This window comes from Mesoplodon bidens, assembly GCF_964165515.1.
Source record: "Mesoplodon bidens genome assembly, chromosome: 6".
NCBI classification, from domain to species: domain Eukaryota; kingdom Metazoa; phylum Chordata; class Mammalia; order Artiodactyla; family Ziphiidae; genus Mesoplodon; species Mesoplodon bidens.
The window spans coordinates 70,488,850-70,505,382 of NC_138162.1; positions in this window are offsets into that span (position 1 = coordinate 70,488,850).

Genomic DNA, 16,533 nt, shown 5'->3' on the forward strand with positions numbered 1-16,533 from the left:
GCAATCAGTCCACAGCACTTATGTGATGAAGAATACACTGCTGTCACCAGGCTTGACTGTAATGCCACCTCTGCTACTTAATTACCCTCTCGATGGCCTTAGCCAATATTTTCATTTCTCTGGGCGTCAGTTCCCTAAGGGGTTAGGTTGGCTGATTTCTAGAGTCCTTCCTGGTTCTCAGGTTCTCCCATTCTCTGATTCTTGACTTCAAAGCTTTTTTCTACCCTAATTTACATTCCTTAGTGTCTGTTTATCACAGGTGCAGCCCAGATGGATTTCTCAGATCTGCCAGTCCCCAGAATTCATCACCTTAATAGAGGAAGCTTGCTTAGGAGGCAGGAATCAATGAAGACCTATTGCTTTAAGTGGCCTAAATTGGGATGACTGGGATGAGTATTTTAGATGGTCTGACTCTCCCTTGGTGAGGTGAAGCCTCAAAAGACTTCAGGGTTGTGGAGGCACCGAAGATTTAAGAAGGTTAATACTTCTATGTGAGACTCAGAGCTGATAAATCATTTATTATTCTCAGGAGGCATATCTCAGAATCAGCTAGATTTGGTGTTCTTATTTGTGAGAAAAGCACATTTGTGGTCAGGATGGCACAAGAAGAGGTAGGCTGCCAATTTCTTTAGAACAGATTTCACCAGATGGAATTTTCCTGGTTCATTTACCATGGTCCACAGTGAGACTTGAAGCCTCATAGGCTCAAAAATGTGATCTGACAACAAACCTAGAGTATATCTAAGTCTCTACGTAGATATCAACCAGGTTCCCAGAGATTACTATAAAAACCTGGATGTCAATTTTATTAATTTATAAGAATGTATATATTCTGCCATGTAGGTAGCATGACTGGTGTATTATTAACTACCAACTCACGAGTTGAGGTTACTTGGTAAACAAAGAACTATGATAAAGGAGTAAGCTTAAGAAGAGTTCATCAACTAAAATAAAAGCCTGAGATGCTCTTTTCTGGCACAGGAAGAGCCCTGCTAAAGAGAATATAATAAATGTTTCTTGACATTTATACATATAATACTTCTGGCCTTCACTATTTGTAAACAACCCCAAAGAGCTATAAATGACTACAGGCTTGGTGAACAAGAACACAGAAACAAGGCACCTCAGCTTTGTTTTCCCAAATGTAATGTGCACATCACTTGTGGTATTTGTAGGAGATGGAATTGTAGAAGATAAGATCAATAGTCATGATGGTGTATGTAAGTGAAGCAGGTTAGGATTTACATCATCCTGTATTTAAATATAAATAAAATTAAATATAAATATCTCATACAGTGCAAAAGACTAAAGAGGGTGTATATATATATATACATACATATGTATACATATGCAAGGATTAGGGAGGCAGAAGTGGGGGTGAAATTTGGAAGGGAAGGGAAGTTTCTAAGGTCAGGAAAGAAGTCTTATTGGAACAGCACTCATGAATGACCTAAGGATCTTGTTAGTATCCTCATTCAGAACGTCTAGGGTGGCAGTGAGGTTCTACGTTTCTAACAAGCTGCTGGATGATTTCTTTTTCTTCCAGTTTTACTGAGATATAGTGAACATACATCACTGTATAAGTTTAAGGTGTACAGCACAATGATTTGACTTGGACACATCATGAAATAATTACCACAATAAGTTAACATCTATCATCTCATATATATATTGATAAAAAATGTAAGAAAAAGAAAAAATTTTTTTTCCTTGTGATGAGAACTCTTAGGATTTAACCTCTTAACAATTTTTATATATAACATATAGTGGTGTTGATTATATTTATCATCTTGTACATTACAACCCTAGTACTTATTTACATTATTACTGACAGTTTGTACATTTGATCACCTTCATCCAAATCCCTGTCCCCTCACGTCCAGCCTCTGGTAACCACAAATCTGATCTCTCTACGAGTTTGTTTGTTTTGTTGTCTGTTTGTTTAAAAGTATAATTGACCTATGAAACTATGTTAGTTCCTGGTGACTAACATAGTGATTTGAGATTTCTACACATTACAAAATAATCACCGTGATGAAGTCTAGTTACCATCTGTTGCTGCACAAAGATATTACATTATTATTGAATATATTCCCCATGCTGTACCTTTAATACTTGTATCTCATTTATTTTGTAACTGGAAGACTGTACCTCTTTATCTCCCACACCTATTTCTCTCATCCCAGGATCCCTCTCCCCTCTGGTAACTACATATTTGTTGTCTGTATCTATGACTCTGTTTCTGTTTTGTTTTATTTGCTCCTTTTTTAAAGATTTGACATATAAGTGAAATTATACACTATTTGTCTTTCTCTGACATTTCACTTAGCATAATGCCCTCTAGGTCCATCTGTGTTGTCACAAATGGCAAGATTTCATCATTATTTTTTTTTTACAGCTAAGTCCATACATATCCATTGTATCCATATATACCACATCGTCTTTGTCCATTCATCTATGGAAGGGCACTTAGGTTGCTACTGTATCTTGGTTATTGTAAATAATGTTCCAGTGAACATGGGGTGAAAATACCTTTGCACATTTGTGTTTTTGTTTTCTCTGGAAAACTCCAGAAGTGGAATTGCTGGATTATATGGTAGTTCTATTTTTAATTTTTTAAGAAACCTCCATACTGTTTTCCATAGTGGCTGCATCAATTTACATTACCACCAACAATGCACGAGGATTTCCTTTTCTCCACATCCTCACCAACACTTGATAAGTGCTGTCTATTGAATAACAGCCATTCATGCCAACAGATGTGAGGCGATATCTCATTATGGTTTTGATTGGCATTTCCCTGATAATTAGTGATGCTGCGCATCCTTTCATATGCCTGTTGGCCATCTGCCCATTTTTTAAATCAGGTTGTTTTCTTGATGTCGAGTTGTACATGTATTTGTATATTTTGGATATTAACCCCTTATCAGATACACCATTCATAAATGTCTTCTTCCATTCAGTAGGCAGCCTTTTTGTTTTGTTGATAGCTTCCTTCACTGTGCGAAAGCTTTTTAGTTTGATGTAGTCCCATGTGTGGTTATTTTTGCTTTTGTTTCCCTTGCCTGAGGAGACATATCCAAAAACAATAGTGCTAAGATCAATGTCAAAGAGCATACTGCCTATGTTTTCTTCCACGAGTTTTATGGTTTCAGGTCTTACATTTAAGTCTTTAATCACTTTTGAGTTTATTTTTGTAACTGGTGTGGAAAAGTAGTCCATTTGGATGCTTTAGCATGTAGCTGTCCAGGTTTCCCAACACCATTTATTGAAGAGGCTCTCTTTTCCCCACTGTATATTCTTGCCTTCTTCGTTGTAAATTTATTGACTATATAAGTATGGGTTCATTTCTGGGCTCCTATTCTGTTCCACTAATCTATGTATCTGTTTTTGTGATAGTACCATACTGTTTTGATTACTGTAGCTTGTAGTATAGTTTGAAATCAGGGACCATGATACCTTCAGCTGTGTTCTTCTTTCACAAGATTGTTTTAGCTATTCAGGGTCTTTTGTGTTACCATAAAAAAAATTTGAATTATTTGTTCTAGTTCTGTGAAAAATTTCATTGGTAGTTTGATAGAGATTGCATTGAATATGTAGGTTGCCTTGGATAGTATGGTCATTTTAACAATACAAATTCTTCCAATCCATGAACATGGTATATCTTTCCATTTGTGCCATCTTCAATTTCTTTCATCAGTGTATTAGTTTTCAGAGTACAGGCCTTTTACCTCCTAATTAGATTTATTCCTAGGTCTTTTATTCTTTTTGATGTAATTGTATATGGCGTGGTTTTCTAAATTTTTACTTCTGATAGTTCATTGTTAGTGTATAGAAATGCAGAAGATTTATGGATACTAATTTTATATTCTGCAACTTTACCAAATTCATTGATGAGCTCCAGTGTTTTGGTTTTTTGGTTTATTTGGTTTTTTTGGCAGCATCTTTAGGATTTTCTTGGTTATCATGTCATCTTCAAGCAGTGACAGTTTTACTTCTTCCTTACCAAATGTGATTCCATTTATTTCTTTTTCTTGCCTGATTGTTGTGCCTAGGATTTCCAATACTATGTTGAATAAAACATCCATGTCTTGTTCCAGATCTTAGAGAAAATTCTTTCAGGTTTTCACCACTGAGTGTGATATTGGCTATAGATTTGTCATATGTGGCCTTTATTATGTTGAGTTATGTTCCCTCTATACACACTGTGAAGGGAGTTTTTTTATTATCATAAATGGATGTTGGATGTTGTCAAAAGCTTTTTCTGCATCTATTGAGATGATCCTATGATTTTTAGTCTTCAGTTTGTTAATGTGGTACATCACACTGATTGATTTGTGGATATTAGATCATCCTTGAATGTCAGAGATAAATATCAATTGATTGTGATGTATGATCCTTTTAATGTATTGTTGAATTCAGTTTGCTAATATTTTGTTGAGGAATTTTTCATCTATTTCATCAGGGGTATTGGCCTGTAAGTTTCCTTTTTTGTGACATCTTTGTCTGGTTTTGGTACCAGGGTGATGTTGGCTCCATAAAACGAGTTCAAATTTTTTACTTCCTCTTCGATTCTTTGGACTAATTCGAGAAAAAAGAGGTGTTAATTGTCCTTTAATGTTTGGTAGAATTCACCTGTGAAGCCATCTGGTCTTGGACTTTTGTTTGATGAGAGTTTTTAAATTACTGATCCAATTTTAGTACTGGTAATTAGTCTGTTCATACTTTCTGTTTCTTCCTGTTTCAATCTTAGGAGGTTGTACATTTTTAAGAATTTGACCATTTTATTGGCAAATAATTGTTCATAATAAACTCTTATGACTGCTTATATTTCTGTGGTGGTGCTATAACTTCTTTTTTATTTATTTTTTTATTTATTTGGGCCCTCTCTCTTTTTTTCTTCATGAGTCTGGCTAAAGGTTTTTCAATTTTGTTTACCTTTTCAAAAAATCAGCTCTTAGTTCCATTGATCTTTTCTATTATTTTGTTAGTCTCTATTTCATTTATTTGAGCTATGATCTTTATTATTTCTTTCCTTCTGCTAACTTTGGGTTTTGTTCTATTTTTCTAATTCCTTTAGGTGTAAGGTTATGCTGTTTACCTGAGATTTTTCTTATCTCCTAAGGTAGGCTTATACAGCTACAAACTTCCCTCTTACACTTGCTTTTGCTGCTTCCCATAGATTTTTTTTATCATTGTGTTTTCATTTTCATTTGGCTCTAGGTATTTTATTATTTTATCTTTGATTTCTACAATTAACCACTGGTTGTTAAGTAGCACATTGTTTGGCTCCATGTATTTGTGTTTTTTGCAATTTTTTTCCTTATAATTAATGTCTAGTCTCAAAAGCTGGTCAGAAAAGATGCTTGATATGATTTCAAACTTCTTAAATTTATTGAGACTTCTTTTGTGCCCTAGCATGTCATCTGTCCTAAACAATGTCCTTTGTGCACTTGAAAAGAATGTATGTTATGCTGACTATGGATGAAATGTTCTCATTTAAGGCCAGTTTTTCCTTATTAATCTGTCTGGACAATCTGTTTATTGATATAAGTGAGATGTTAAATTCCCCTAATATTATTGTGTCACTGTCAACTTCTCCTGTTATGTCTGTTAATATTTGCTTTATGTATTTAGGTGCTCCTATGTTGGGAGCTTATGTATTTAGAATTGTTATATATTCTTGTTGGATCAATCCCTTGGTCATTATGTAATGTCCTTCTTTGTCTCTTGTTACAGTCATTGTTTTAAAGTCTATTTGTCTGATATAAGTATTGCTACTCCACCTTTCTTTTCATTTCCATTTGCATGGAATAAGTTTTTCCATCACATCACTTTCAGTCTGTGTATGGCTCTAGATCTGAAGTGAGTCTCTTGTAGGCAGCATATAGATGGGTGTTGTTCTTTTATCAATCTCACCGCTCTTTGTCTTTTGATTGAAGCATTTAGTTTATTTACACTTTAAGTAATTATTGAAGAGAATGTTTTTACTGTTATTTTGCTAATTGTTTGGGAGTTGTTATTGTAGTTTTCTTTGCTTCCTTTCTTCTTCTGTTCTCGTTATTTGATGACTAACTTCAGTGTTATGTTTGGGTTCCTTCCTCTTTTTTGCATGTGTATCTATTACAGATTTTTTTTTTTTTTTTTGCGGTACGCGGGCCTCTCACTGTTGTGGCCTCTCCCGTTGCGGAGCACAGGCTCCGGACCTGCAGGCTCAGCGGCCATGGCTCACGGGCCCAGCTGCTCTGCAGCATGTGGGATCTTCCCGGACGGGGGCACGAACCCGTGTCCCCTGCATCGGCAGGCGGACTCTCAACCACTGCGCCACCAGGGAAGCCCTCTATTACAGATTTTTGATTTGTGGTTACCATGAGGTTTATCTATAGCAATCTATATGTATATTAATATATACACGATTATTTTAAGTTGATGAACTCTTAATTTTGAAAGCATTCTAATAACCCTGAATTTTTACAACCCCCCCCCAATTTTTAACATTTTTTGACATAATAGTTTACATCTTTTTGTTTTGCAAATTCTTTAGCTACTATTGTGGATATAGATTATTTTACTCCTGTTGTCTTTTAATGTTCCTACTAGCTTTATAAGTGGTTGATCTACCTTATTTACTGTATACTTGCCTTACCAATGAGATTTTTTTCCTTTTGTCATTTATATATTTCTAATTGCGGCCTTGTTTTTTTCACTTAGAGAAGTCCCTTTAATGTCTCTTGTAAAGACCGGTTAGCAGTGCTGAACTCTTTTAGCTTTGCTTGTATGTAAAACTGTTGATCCATTCAAATCTGAAGGACAGCCTTGCTGGGTAGAGTATTCTTGATTGTAGGCTTTTCCCTTTCATCACTTTAATATACCATGCTACATACTTCTGGCCTGCCAAGTTTCTTCTGAAAAGTCAACTGACAGTCTTACGGGAGTTCCATCACATTAACTAGTTGCTTTTCCATTGCTGCTTTTAAGATTCTTTCTTTAATATTTTCCATTTCAATTACAATGTGTCTTGGTGTGAATCTCTTAGGGTTGATCTTTATTGGGACTCTCTGCACCAAAACGTCTTCCTGGACCTGGTTGTCTGTTTTCTTTCCCAGGTTAAGGAAGTTTTCAGCCATTATCACTTCAAGTAGGTTCTCTGCCCCTTTCTCTCTCCCTTCTCCTTCTGGGACACGTATAATGCAAATGTTAGTACATTTGATGTTACCCCAGAGGTCTCTTTATTTTGTTTTAAATTCTTTTTTTTCTTTTTTCTGTTCACCTAGAGTGATTTCCACCACTCTTGTTTCCCTGTCCTCTTATTTGTTCATTCATCTGTATCATCTAATTTACTGTTGATTCCTTCTAGTGTTTTTTTTTTTTAACTTCAGTTATTGTATTTTCAGCTCTGTTTGGTTCCTCTTTATATTTTCTAAGCCTTTTTAAAATTTCTCACGCTGTTCATCCATCCTTCTCCTGAGTTTGTTGCACATCTTTATCATCATTACATTGATCTCTTTATCAGGTAGATTGTTTTTCTCCACTTTGCTTAGTTCTCCTTCTGGAGTTTTATCATGTTCCTTCACTTGGAACATATTCCTCTGTCACATCATTTTGCCTACTTCTCTGTGTTTATGTGTAAGTATTAAGTAGGATGGTTACATTTCTCGATCTTAGAGAAGTGGCATTATGTAGAAGATGTCCTATCAGGCAAAACAGCACACTCTCTTGTGGTCATCAGAGGTATATGATGTAGAGGTGCCCCCTATGTGAGATGCATTAGCACTTCTCATGTGGCAGTGCCGACTACTGTGAGCATGCTGGTAAGCAGGGCTGGTCCCCATCCTAGTTGACTGCCAAGCCCTGTCTTGTGTAGAGGCCAGACACTGATGGGTGGGGCTGGGTCCTGTCATGGCTGGCTGCATGGTCCTAGGACTTGTGTCAGCCTACTGGTGTGTGAAGCCAGGTCCAATCATGCCTGGCCGTGGGCCTGGGCTGTCCTGGGGCTGGTCCACCTGCCAGACAATATTGATCTGGCCAGGAACCATGCCTTGGGTAGCAAATAAGGTTTTAGAATGATTTCACTCCGTGAGACTAGAAATGGCCTCCAGGTGAATTGGATGTAAATAATTTTATGACACTAATTAAAATGATATTTTATTTAATAATTAATGTACAGTAATATTCTAATTACAAAAGTGATAGTGGATACACCTGTGGTAGTGATTTTGTTTCATTTATTTCTAAATCTATTTAATTTTAAAAAGTGAGCTGTGGTGCAGCTACTTTGGAAAAGAGTATGAAGGTTCCTTTAAAAACTAAAAATAGAGTTGCCATATGATCCAGCAATCCCACTCCAGGGCATATAACCAGAGAAAACTCTAATTCAAAAAGATATATGCATGCCAATGTTCACAGCAGCACTAATTAAAATAGCCAAGACATGGAAGCAACCTAAGTGTCCATAGAGGAATGGATAGAGATGTGGTACACATAAGCAATGGAATATTACTCAGCCATAAAAAAGAATAGAATAATGCCATTTTCAGCATCATGGATGGACCTAGAGATTATCATACTAAGTGAAGTAAATCAGAAAGAGAAAGACAAATATCATATGATATCACTTATATGTGGAATCTAAAATATGATACAAATGAACTTATTTACATGAAAGAAACAGACTCACAGATATAGAAAACAAACTTATGGTTACTGAAGGGGACAGGAGGTGGGAGAAGGATAATTAAGGAGTTTGGGATTAGCAGATACAAGCTACTATATATAAAAACAAGGTCCTACTGTTTAGCACAGGGAACTATATTTGATATCCTGTAATAAACCATAATGGAAAAGAATATGAAAAAGAATATATATAATTGAATCATATATATGTATATATAATTGAATCACTTTGCTATACACCAGAAACTAACACAACATTGTAATCAACTATATTTCCATAAAGAAAAAAAATTTTTTTAAGTGAACTGTTTTCAAGATAAATACTAAGTAAATAATTGGAGAGGTGTATATTACAATGGTAAAAATAAAAAATAAACAAATGGGACCTAATGAAACTTCAAAGCTTTTGCACAGCAAAGGAAACCATAAACAAGATGAAAAGAAAACCCTCAGAATGGGAGAAAGTGTTCGCAAATGAATCAACGGACAAAGGATTAATCTCCAAAATATATAAACAGCCCATGCAGCTCAATATTAAAGAAACAAACAACCCACTCCAAAAATGGGCAGAAAACCTAAACAGATATTTCTCCAAAGAAGACATACAGATGGCCAAGAAGCACATGAAAAGCTGCTCAACATCACTAATTATTAGAGGAATGCAAATCAAAACTACAATGGGGTATCACCACACACCAGTTAGAATGGGCGTCATCAGAAAATCTACAAACAACAAATACTGGAGAGGGTGTGGAGAAAAGGGAACCCTCTTGCATTGTTGGTGGGAATGTAAATTGATACAGCCACTATGGAGAACAGTATGGAGGTTCCTTAAAAAACTAAAAATAGAATTACCATATGATCCAGCAATCCCACTACTGGGCATATACCCAGAGAAAACCATAATTCAAAAAGACACAGGCACCCCAATGTTCATTGCAGCACTATTTACAATAGCCAGGTCATGGAAGCAACCTAAATGCACATCGACAGACAAATGGATAAAGAAGTTGTGGTACATATATACAATGGAACATTACTCAGCCATAAAAAGGAATGAAATTGAGTCACTTGTTGAGACATGGATGGATCGAGAGACTGTCATACAGAGTGAAGTAAGTCAGAAAGTGAAAAACAAATATCGGATATTAACACATGTATGTAGAACCTAGAAAAATGGTACAGATGAACTGGTTTGCAGGGCAGAGGTTGAGACACAGATGTAGAGAACAAACGTATGGAAACCAAGGGGGGAAAGCCGTGGCGGGGTGGGGATGGTGGTGTGCTGAATTGGGCGATTGGGATTGACATGTATACACTGATGTGTATAAAACTGATGACTAATAAGAACCTGCTTTATAAAAAAAATAAATTAAATAAAATTCAAAAATTAAAATAAAACAAAAAAAGAAGTTACTATGGATGTAATCACACCTTATGTACTGTTTTCTGTGTAGCTTCTTTCACTCAATGTTATATTTGTAGAGTTATCCATTTTGTTGTGTCTACCAGTACTTTGTTCATTTTCATAGCCATCTAGGATTTTATTGTTGGAATATACCACAATCCACATAATAGTTCAATTATAATGAGCATTTGGACTAAAAAAAAAAGAATAAAAATGTTTTTTAAGTGAACTGTTTTCAAGATAAATACTAAGTAAATAATTGGAGAGGTGTATATTACAATGGTAAAAATCACAACAGAGGTGCTCAACTGACTTACAGGAAACACAGACTTAGAGAATGAAGTTACCCCCATTATTCAGATCATTCTAATTTTAAAATCATGATTTCATGTGAACTTCATTACAGTATTGTGCAGTTGATATTCTTGTTGGGAGAGAAAATTTTTCCCCTCTATCACTCTTGAATTCTTGTGGCTGGACTAACAATATAATTAAAACAAGATAGATTAACAAGAGAAAAAGAAACTAATCTTAATTCATGTACACAGAAGTCTCAGAGAAACAGGACCCAAGAATTGGCCAAAGCAGGCAGCTTTCATACTTTTTAGACAAAGAAACAATAAATTTGTGAGGAATTGACAGGACAAAAGCTTAGGCTTTGGGTGCTTAATAAATGAAGAATCTGAATAGAGTTTGAACCTGGGGTAGTAAATTAAACAAGTAAGAAGGTTTGTTTATACAGGCTTCTAGCCCCAAATCTCTGAGCTCTGGTGATAAGGGTGTCCTACCTCCAGGTGCAGGGAGAGCACCTTTCATAGGAGAGATTTATTTCCTGCTTTCAGGGAGACAGAGAGGAGTGTCAAAATGTCCCTCTTGCACTGGTGGTTACTTAAGTAACTCTAATTCAAAACAATCAATATGCCAGTGAAACACACTTTGGGGTGGCCTGCCCTGGGTCACAACCCTCTTTTTTTTTTTGGCGGTACGCAGGCCTCTCACTGTTGTGGCCTCTCCCGTTGCGGAGCACAGGCTCTGGACGCGCAGGCTCAGCAGCTATGGCTCACGGGCCCAGCCGCTCCGTGGCATGTGGGATCTTCCTGGACCGGGGCACAAACCCGTGTCCCCCGCATCGGCAGGCGGACTCCCAACCACTGCGCCACCAGGGAAGCCCCCACAACCCTCTTAATCTCCATTTTAGAGATGAAAACACTGATAGAATTCTATGCCAGTAGGGATTTGGGAGCATCTCAGGATACTGTCTATCAAACTTGATGTACAATTCACTGAGTCACACACTCCGTTCTTCCTGGGCCCTGCTGGCTTTGGACTTTCCCTTCCCTGTATTTTTATGGTTAAACAACCCCTTTGCTTTGACTCAGTCATGGTTCAGTTGTGTTAATACTATCCGTAAGAATATTCTCTCTATCCTGGAAATAACTCTACATCTTCAAGATGACTTGTTATATCTTTGTCTTTATTCACTGAGTGTTAATTTTATCACAGAACACTCAAGGTACACTCATATTTTAAGTTTCTTTGGCATAATGCAGTGTATCTTCCATGTACTGAATACTTTGGTCCCGTTTAAATCATTAGCTTATCTAAAGCAGGTTACTGATGGCAGAACTCCAAATAAACTTTCACACTTGCAATTCTCTCAGTGGATTATAACATCACAATAATATCCATTATAATGACCACCTTATGCTTTTCCTTTGTTATAAGACCTTGTTACTGGGCTGAGGCTTTGCACTCAATAAGAGAAGATTGGCTCTTAAGAATTGAAGTCATCAATAAATTTGATCTTACGGTCTTGGATACCTTGGGGTGACTTATTTTAAATGGGAAAGAGGTGCTGCTGACATAAATCCAAAGAAACTTATGAGAGTCAAGTCATTAAAATAACCCCAGTGCTTATATCCACAAACAAAAGAATCTCGGGAAAAATAATTCTGCACTAAAGGGTAACAAATATTTGAGAGAACTAAAACAAACAAACAAAAAAAACAGAGATGGCAGAAACATCTTGTCCAAAAGATAAAATTGAAAGTGAGCTTATTAAAGAAAAAATGAGTGGAGAAATCAACTGCAAAATAGAAACTAAGACTGAAATAAAGATAAAAATAAAAGTGGTTAGTTTTGGGCTTCCCTGGTGGCGCAGTGGTTGAGAGTCCGCCTGCCGATGCAGGGGACATGGGTTCGTGCCCCGGTCTGGGAGGATCCCACATGCGATGGAGTGGCTGGGCACGTGAGCCATGGCAACTGAGCCTGCGCATCCGGAGCCTGTGCTCCGCAACGGGAGAGGCCACAACAGTGAGAAGCCCGTGTACCGCAAAAAAAAAAAAAAGTGGTTAGTTTCTTTTTCTCAAGTGTCTTTATCAATCTTTCTTGTTTGGTGTATAGAATCTGTACTGTAGCTGACTTTCAGATTACATTACAGAGTAATAAAATGGCACATACATCTCTGGGCAAGTCTGTTTACCTAGTGGACTTAATAAAAGTGAATAGTGTGATGATAATCATATGGTAGAGATAATAGAAAAGATATTTAACCAGATGACCAGAGAACTGGATTGTAATACCAAATTTTCCACTAGTTAATTTTACTACAGTGTGTGAGTCACTCAATATATGTGTCAATAGTATATATACCTTATATGTATGTATTGGTATATGTGTGTATATGTAGATACATATATATATCATATTGTTCTTACCCTGACTATATCAGAGGCCCTTTCAGACATTAAAGTAAGAGTGACTTTTTCTTCAGGTTACTATTAAGAACATGTTATCACTATCAATACATACATACACATATGTATATATTATATATATTATACATATATAATTATATTATTATTATATGTAAAACTGAGTCTAAAACTGCCTTGGGGTAGGTCATACCTACTGACCCAGGTAAAGTTTGGAGGAAATCTGTTAAAGAGACAGACCAACTGCCCTCAGGCAGGATCATTCCCTTTGTGGTATAGAAGCCTAATTTTATCAGTCAGACTTTTCCAGGCTCTTGGGACTGACTCATGCTAATCAAATAACACATGGCTGATTTACATTGAGAAATTACGAATTCAGCAATTTAAAACATCAAACTCTCAAGAAGTCCAGAATAGCCAGGCTAACAGCTCAGTGTATTCTCCTCTCCATGAATGTCCAAATCCTCTGGGACTGCTGTGTGCTTGGCTCAGAACAAGAGTCAAGGGAGCTCAATGATTTTACACCTTCAAGATCTGAAGGCCAAACATACCCATTTCCAAGCTAGGTAGGTAAAGGTTAAGTGGATGCTTGTGCTAGCTGGACAGAGTGCTCTTCTTTAGACAGAACTGGAGACAGAGACTTACTCCTCTTCATTTTTCCCTTTTCTAGTTTCCATTAAGGCCACCACCCTTTAGTTACCATAGCTTTGCCACTTCAAGCTGGCATTACTTAGGTTAACTCTTTCTGAAATTCCAGTTTAGTCCTGGGGACAACGTGTTGGCCATCCTAGTCTGTGAGTCTTCTCAGAAAAACAGCTAGAAATGTGAGATTGAGGCACTTCTGTGTGTGAAACATGCACCCCATCACACATGTTCCTCTCTCTCTTAGGGGTCCACCACCTTTTCCTGATCCTTTAGAGAAGCTGCCTATGTACCTACCACAGCCTTGAGTAAATGTGGACTAAAATAATTTGTTTTTCTCTGGTCTCAACCTGTAATAATTTGAGGTAGCACACTTTGCAAAATTCTTCAGAAATATGTGGTGACTACAGCCCCCAAGGATCTGGGAGGAACTGAGTGGAAATTTGAAGCATCAGTCTCACTACTGATACTCCCCAGAAGACGCCATAGGGAAGCACTGAACTTGCACTTGAAGGGTCCTGGCTTACAGAAGGTGCTGACTGGATGTGCATGGGCTCCAGGCCTGAAATGAGGCAAGAGGAGCATCCCCTAAGATCTATCTGTGAACCGTTCTGCTGGCATTCATTCACTGCTGGGTGGAAACCTGGAGGATTCTCAGCACTGCCTAGAACCAAACAGCATTTAAAACACCCTCAGGATCTTTGGTGCGGCAATGAACTTTATCTTTGATTCCAGAGGGTGGTTCTTCATCAGCACTGCTGAGCTAATGCTCTTTTACTGCCTGAAAAGGCAGAGATGAGCCCGTGGGGTCCAGAATGCCACATGTGAGGATGCCTACTTCCCCAATAAGGGCAGACTGTATTGTCATTTTATAGTCACCACGACAGCTGGAGAAAAAAAGTTAGAGCATCCTCATTTTCTTCCAGAAGTGTCTTTTGAGCCACCCATTTGGAAGCTGTCCATGAATCTGTTGACTTCTTCCATCAGAGAATCCTCTCCAGATTCAACTATCATTTTCCCCATAGTCTTGCTTATCCTTATCATCAGTCACACTTTTAATATCTCCTGAAGATCCCATGTTATGTTTTTCTATGTAGCATTTATCACTGCTTGATAGAGTATATATACATACTGTTTTTTTTTTCATTGTCTGGCTCCTCCAACTAGAGTGTAAATTTAGCTAATGTAGGGACTTTAATCTGTTTTATTTCCTGCTATATTTCAAGCATCTAGAACGGTACCTGGTAGATAGTCAGCATTCAACAAATATTTGTTGAAAGAAACAATGAATGAATCGCAATTTGAGTTTCTAGTATGGTACCCTGATCAAGATCAGTAGTTCCTGAACCTGGGTATCCATCAGAACTGCTAGCAAGAACTTAAAAATGTATCAGATTCCAGGGCTCTACCCTAGATCTACTAACTCAAAATAACAGAGGGAAGACTGGTCAGGAATCTGTCTTTTTAATAAGCCTGTTGGTGTTTCTGATGTGCAGTCAGGCCTGGGAACCAATGGTCTAGGTCCTAGTTTCAGGAACACAGGAGGAAACATAAGGTAGTGTGGTTAGCATGTGGATCTTAAGGTCAGCCTAGATTTGACTCCCAACTTTGCCATTTACTTGCTATTATAGATTACTAAATTTTTGGAGGCTCTCAACTTCCTCATACTTAAAATGGTAAATACCGGTATTATAAAATGCCAAAAACTTCAGTTTCCTGGGGCATGAAAGAACCAGAAAAACAGCTTAGCTTTCCCATGGGGACATCCCATGGGGTGCAGATGCAGGAGAAGGACTGCAGAACATTAGCACCAGCACTGCAAAGTCTTCATGCATCAGCCCAAGGGTGAAGCATCGATTATTCCAGAATCCCTCTGTTTAACAGCATGAGAGCCATGATATGGTGTCCAAATGGCTTTCCACTGATAACAGGGAGGGGCAGGCAGCATATAAGGTAGATGGAACTAGGTCTGAGTCAGGGACTGACATCCACAGTTCCGCTAAGTGGATGGCCCTTCTTCATCCACTACTCAGGCTATAGAATAAGATCCTCTCACATGCTTGCCCATGGCTGTGTTATTCAAGTTGGAACATAATACAGGAAATGAACATTGCTTCAAGCTTAACTCACAGTCCTGACATCATTATATTTCTCTCTAATTGGAACCTCAGGAAGCACTTCAGTTTTTATTCCTACTTGATGGAAAGTCTCTATGAAACCTGCTCAGCAGATTATTGGAGGTGTGACACCCTGTTTAGCCAGTAATGGTAACAGTAATGGTAACTCATGCATTTGGTATTAGTGAATATAATACCAGTGTAATTCCATAGCAATCCTCACATTCTTTTCTATTAAAATTCCATTAGATTTCTGTGTGTCAAGCATTAGTACAGTCTCACAGGTACATAGATTATAGGTAGTATTTATTTATATGCATATACTGAGTAAAAAAGAGTCTGGACTACATCCTGTTTTTTTCCTCATTATTAATCTTGTATGTTAATATCACAATTTACATTTGTGCAGTGGAATCTGAGCTCTTTCTGGTTCATTGACTTTCCTAAAGAATTGGGGGGGAAATGCCTTTTGAAGAAGGGGAGTGAGTATGTCCTGTCACTCACAAAGTAGACTCCAGCGGTGCATCAGATACAGCATGGTTGTTCTTTAGCAAATGTGTTAACTGTGTCCTGTGTGGTTTGCCTTTTCTCCCACTGCAGTACAGCTCAGCTGCACAGGAGCACCAAGAGATGTAATCTGAATTTTTTTAAAAAGTGTGTCTGGATGAGAAATTACTAGAGAGCAGAAGAATACATTTCCAGTGGCTCAATTTGAGATCAGCCATTAATTAACTATGTATAGAAATGTCACTTAAAGAAAAGTCTTTGTCAATATGCTGAAATTTCTTTTACAGATTTGTGATTAACTTCTAATTATAGACTAATTACCCTTTTCGTTATCATCAAGCATCTTGAGTGTTGACGCAGAATCTATAAATGATGCCAAGGAGACAAGTGTGGATGTAATATACTCCCATGTTGCCTAATGTGCTTCCTTCACCACGTGAACAAAGATAAAGGGAGGAAGATGGTCCCCAGG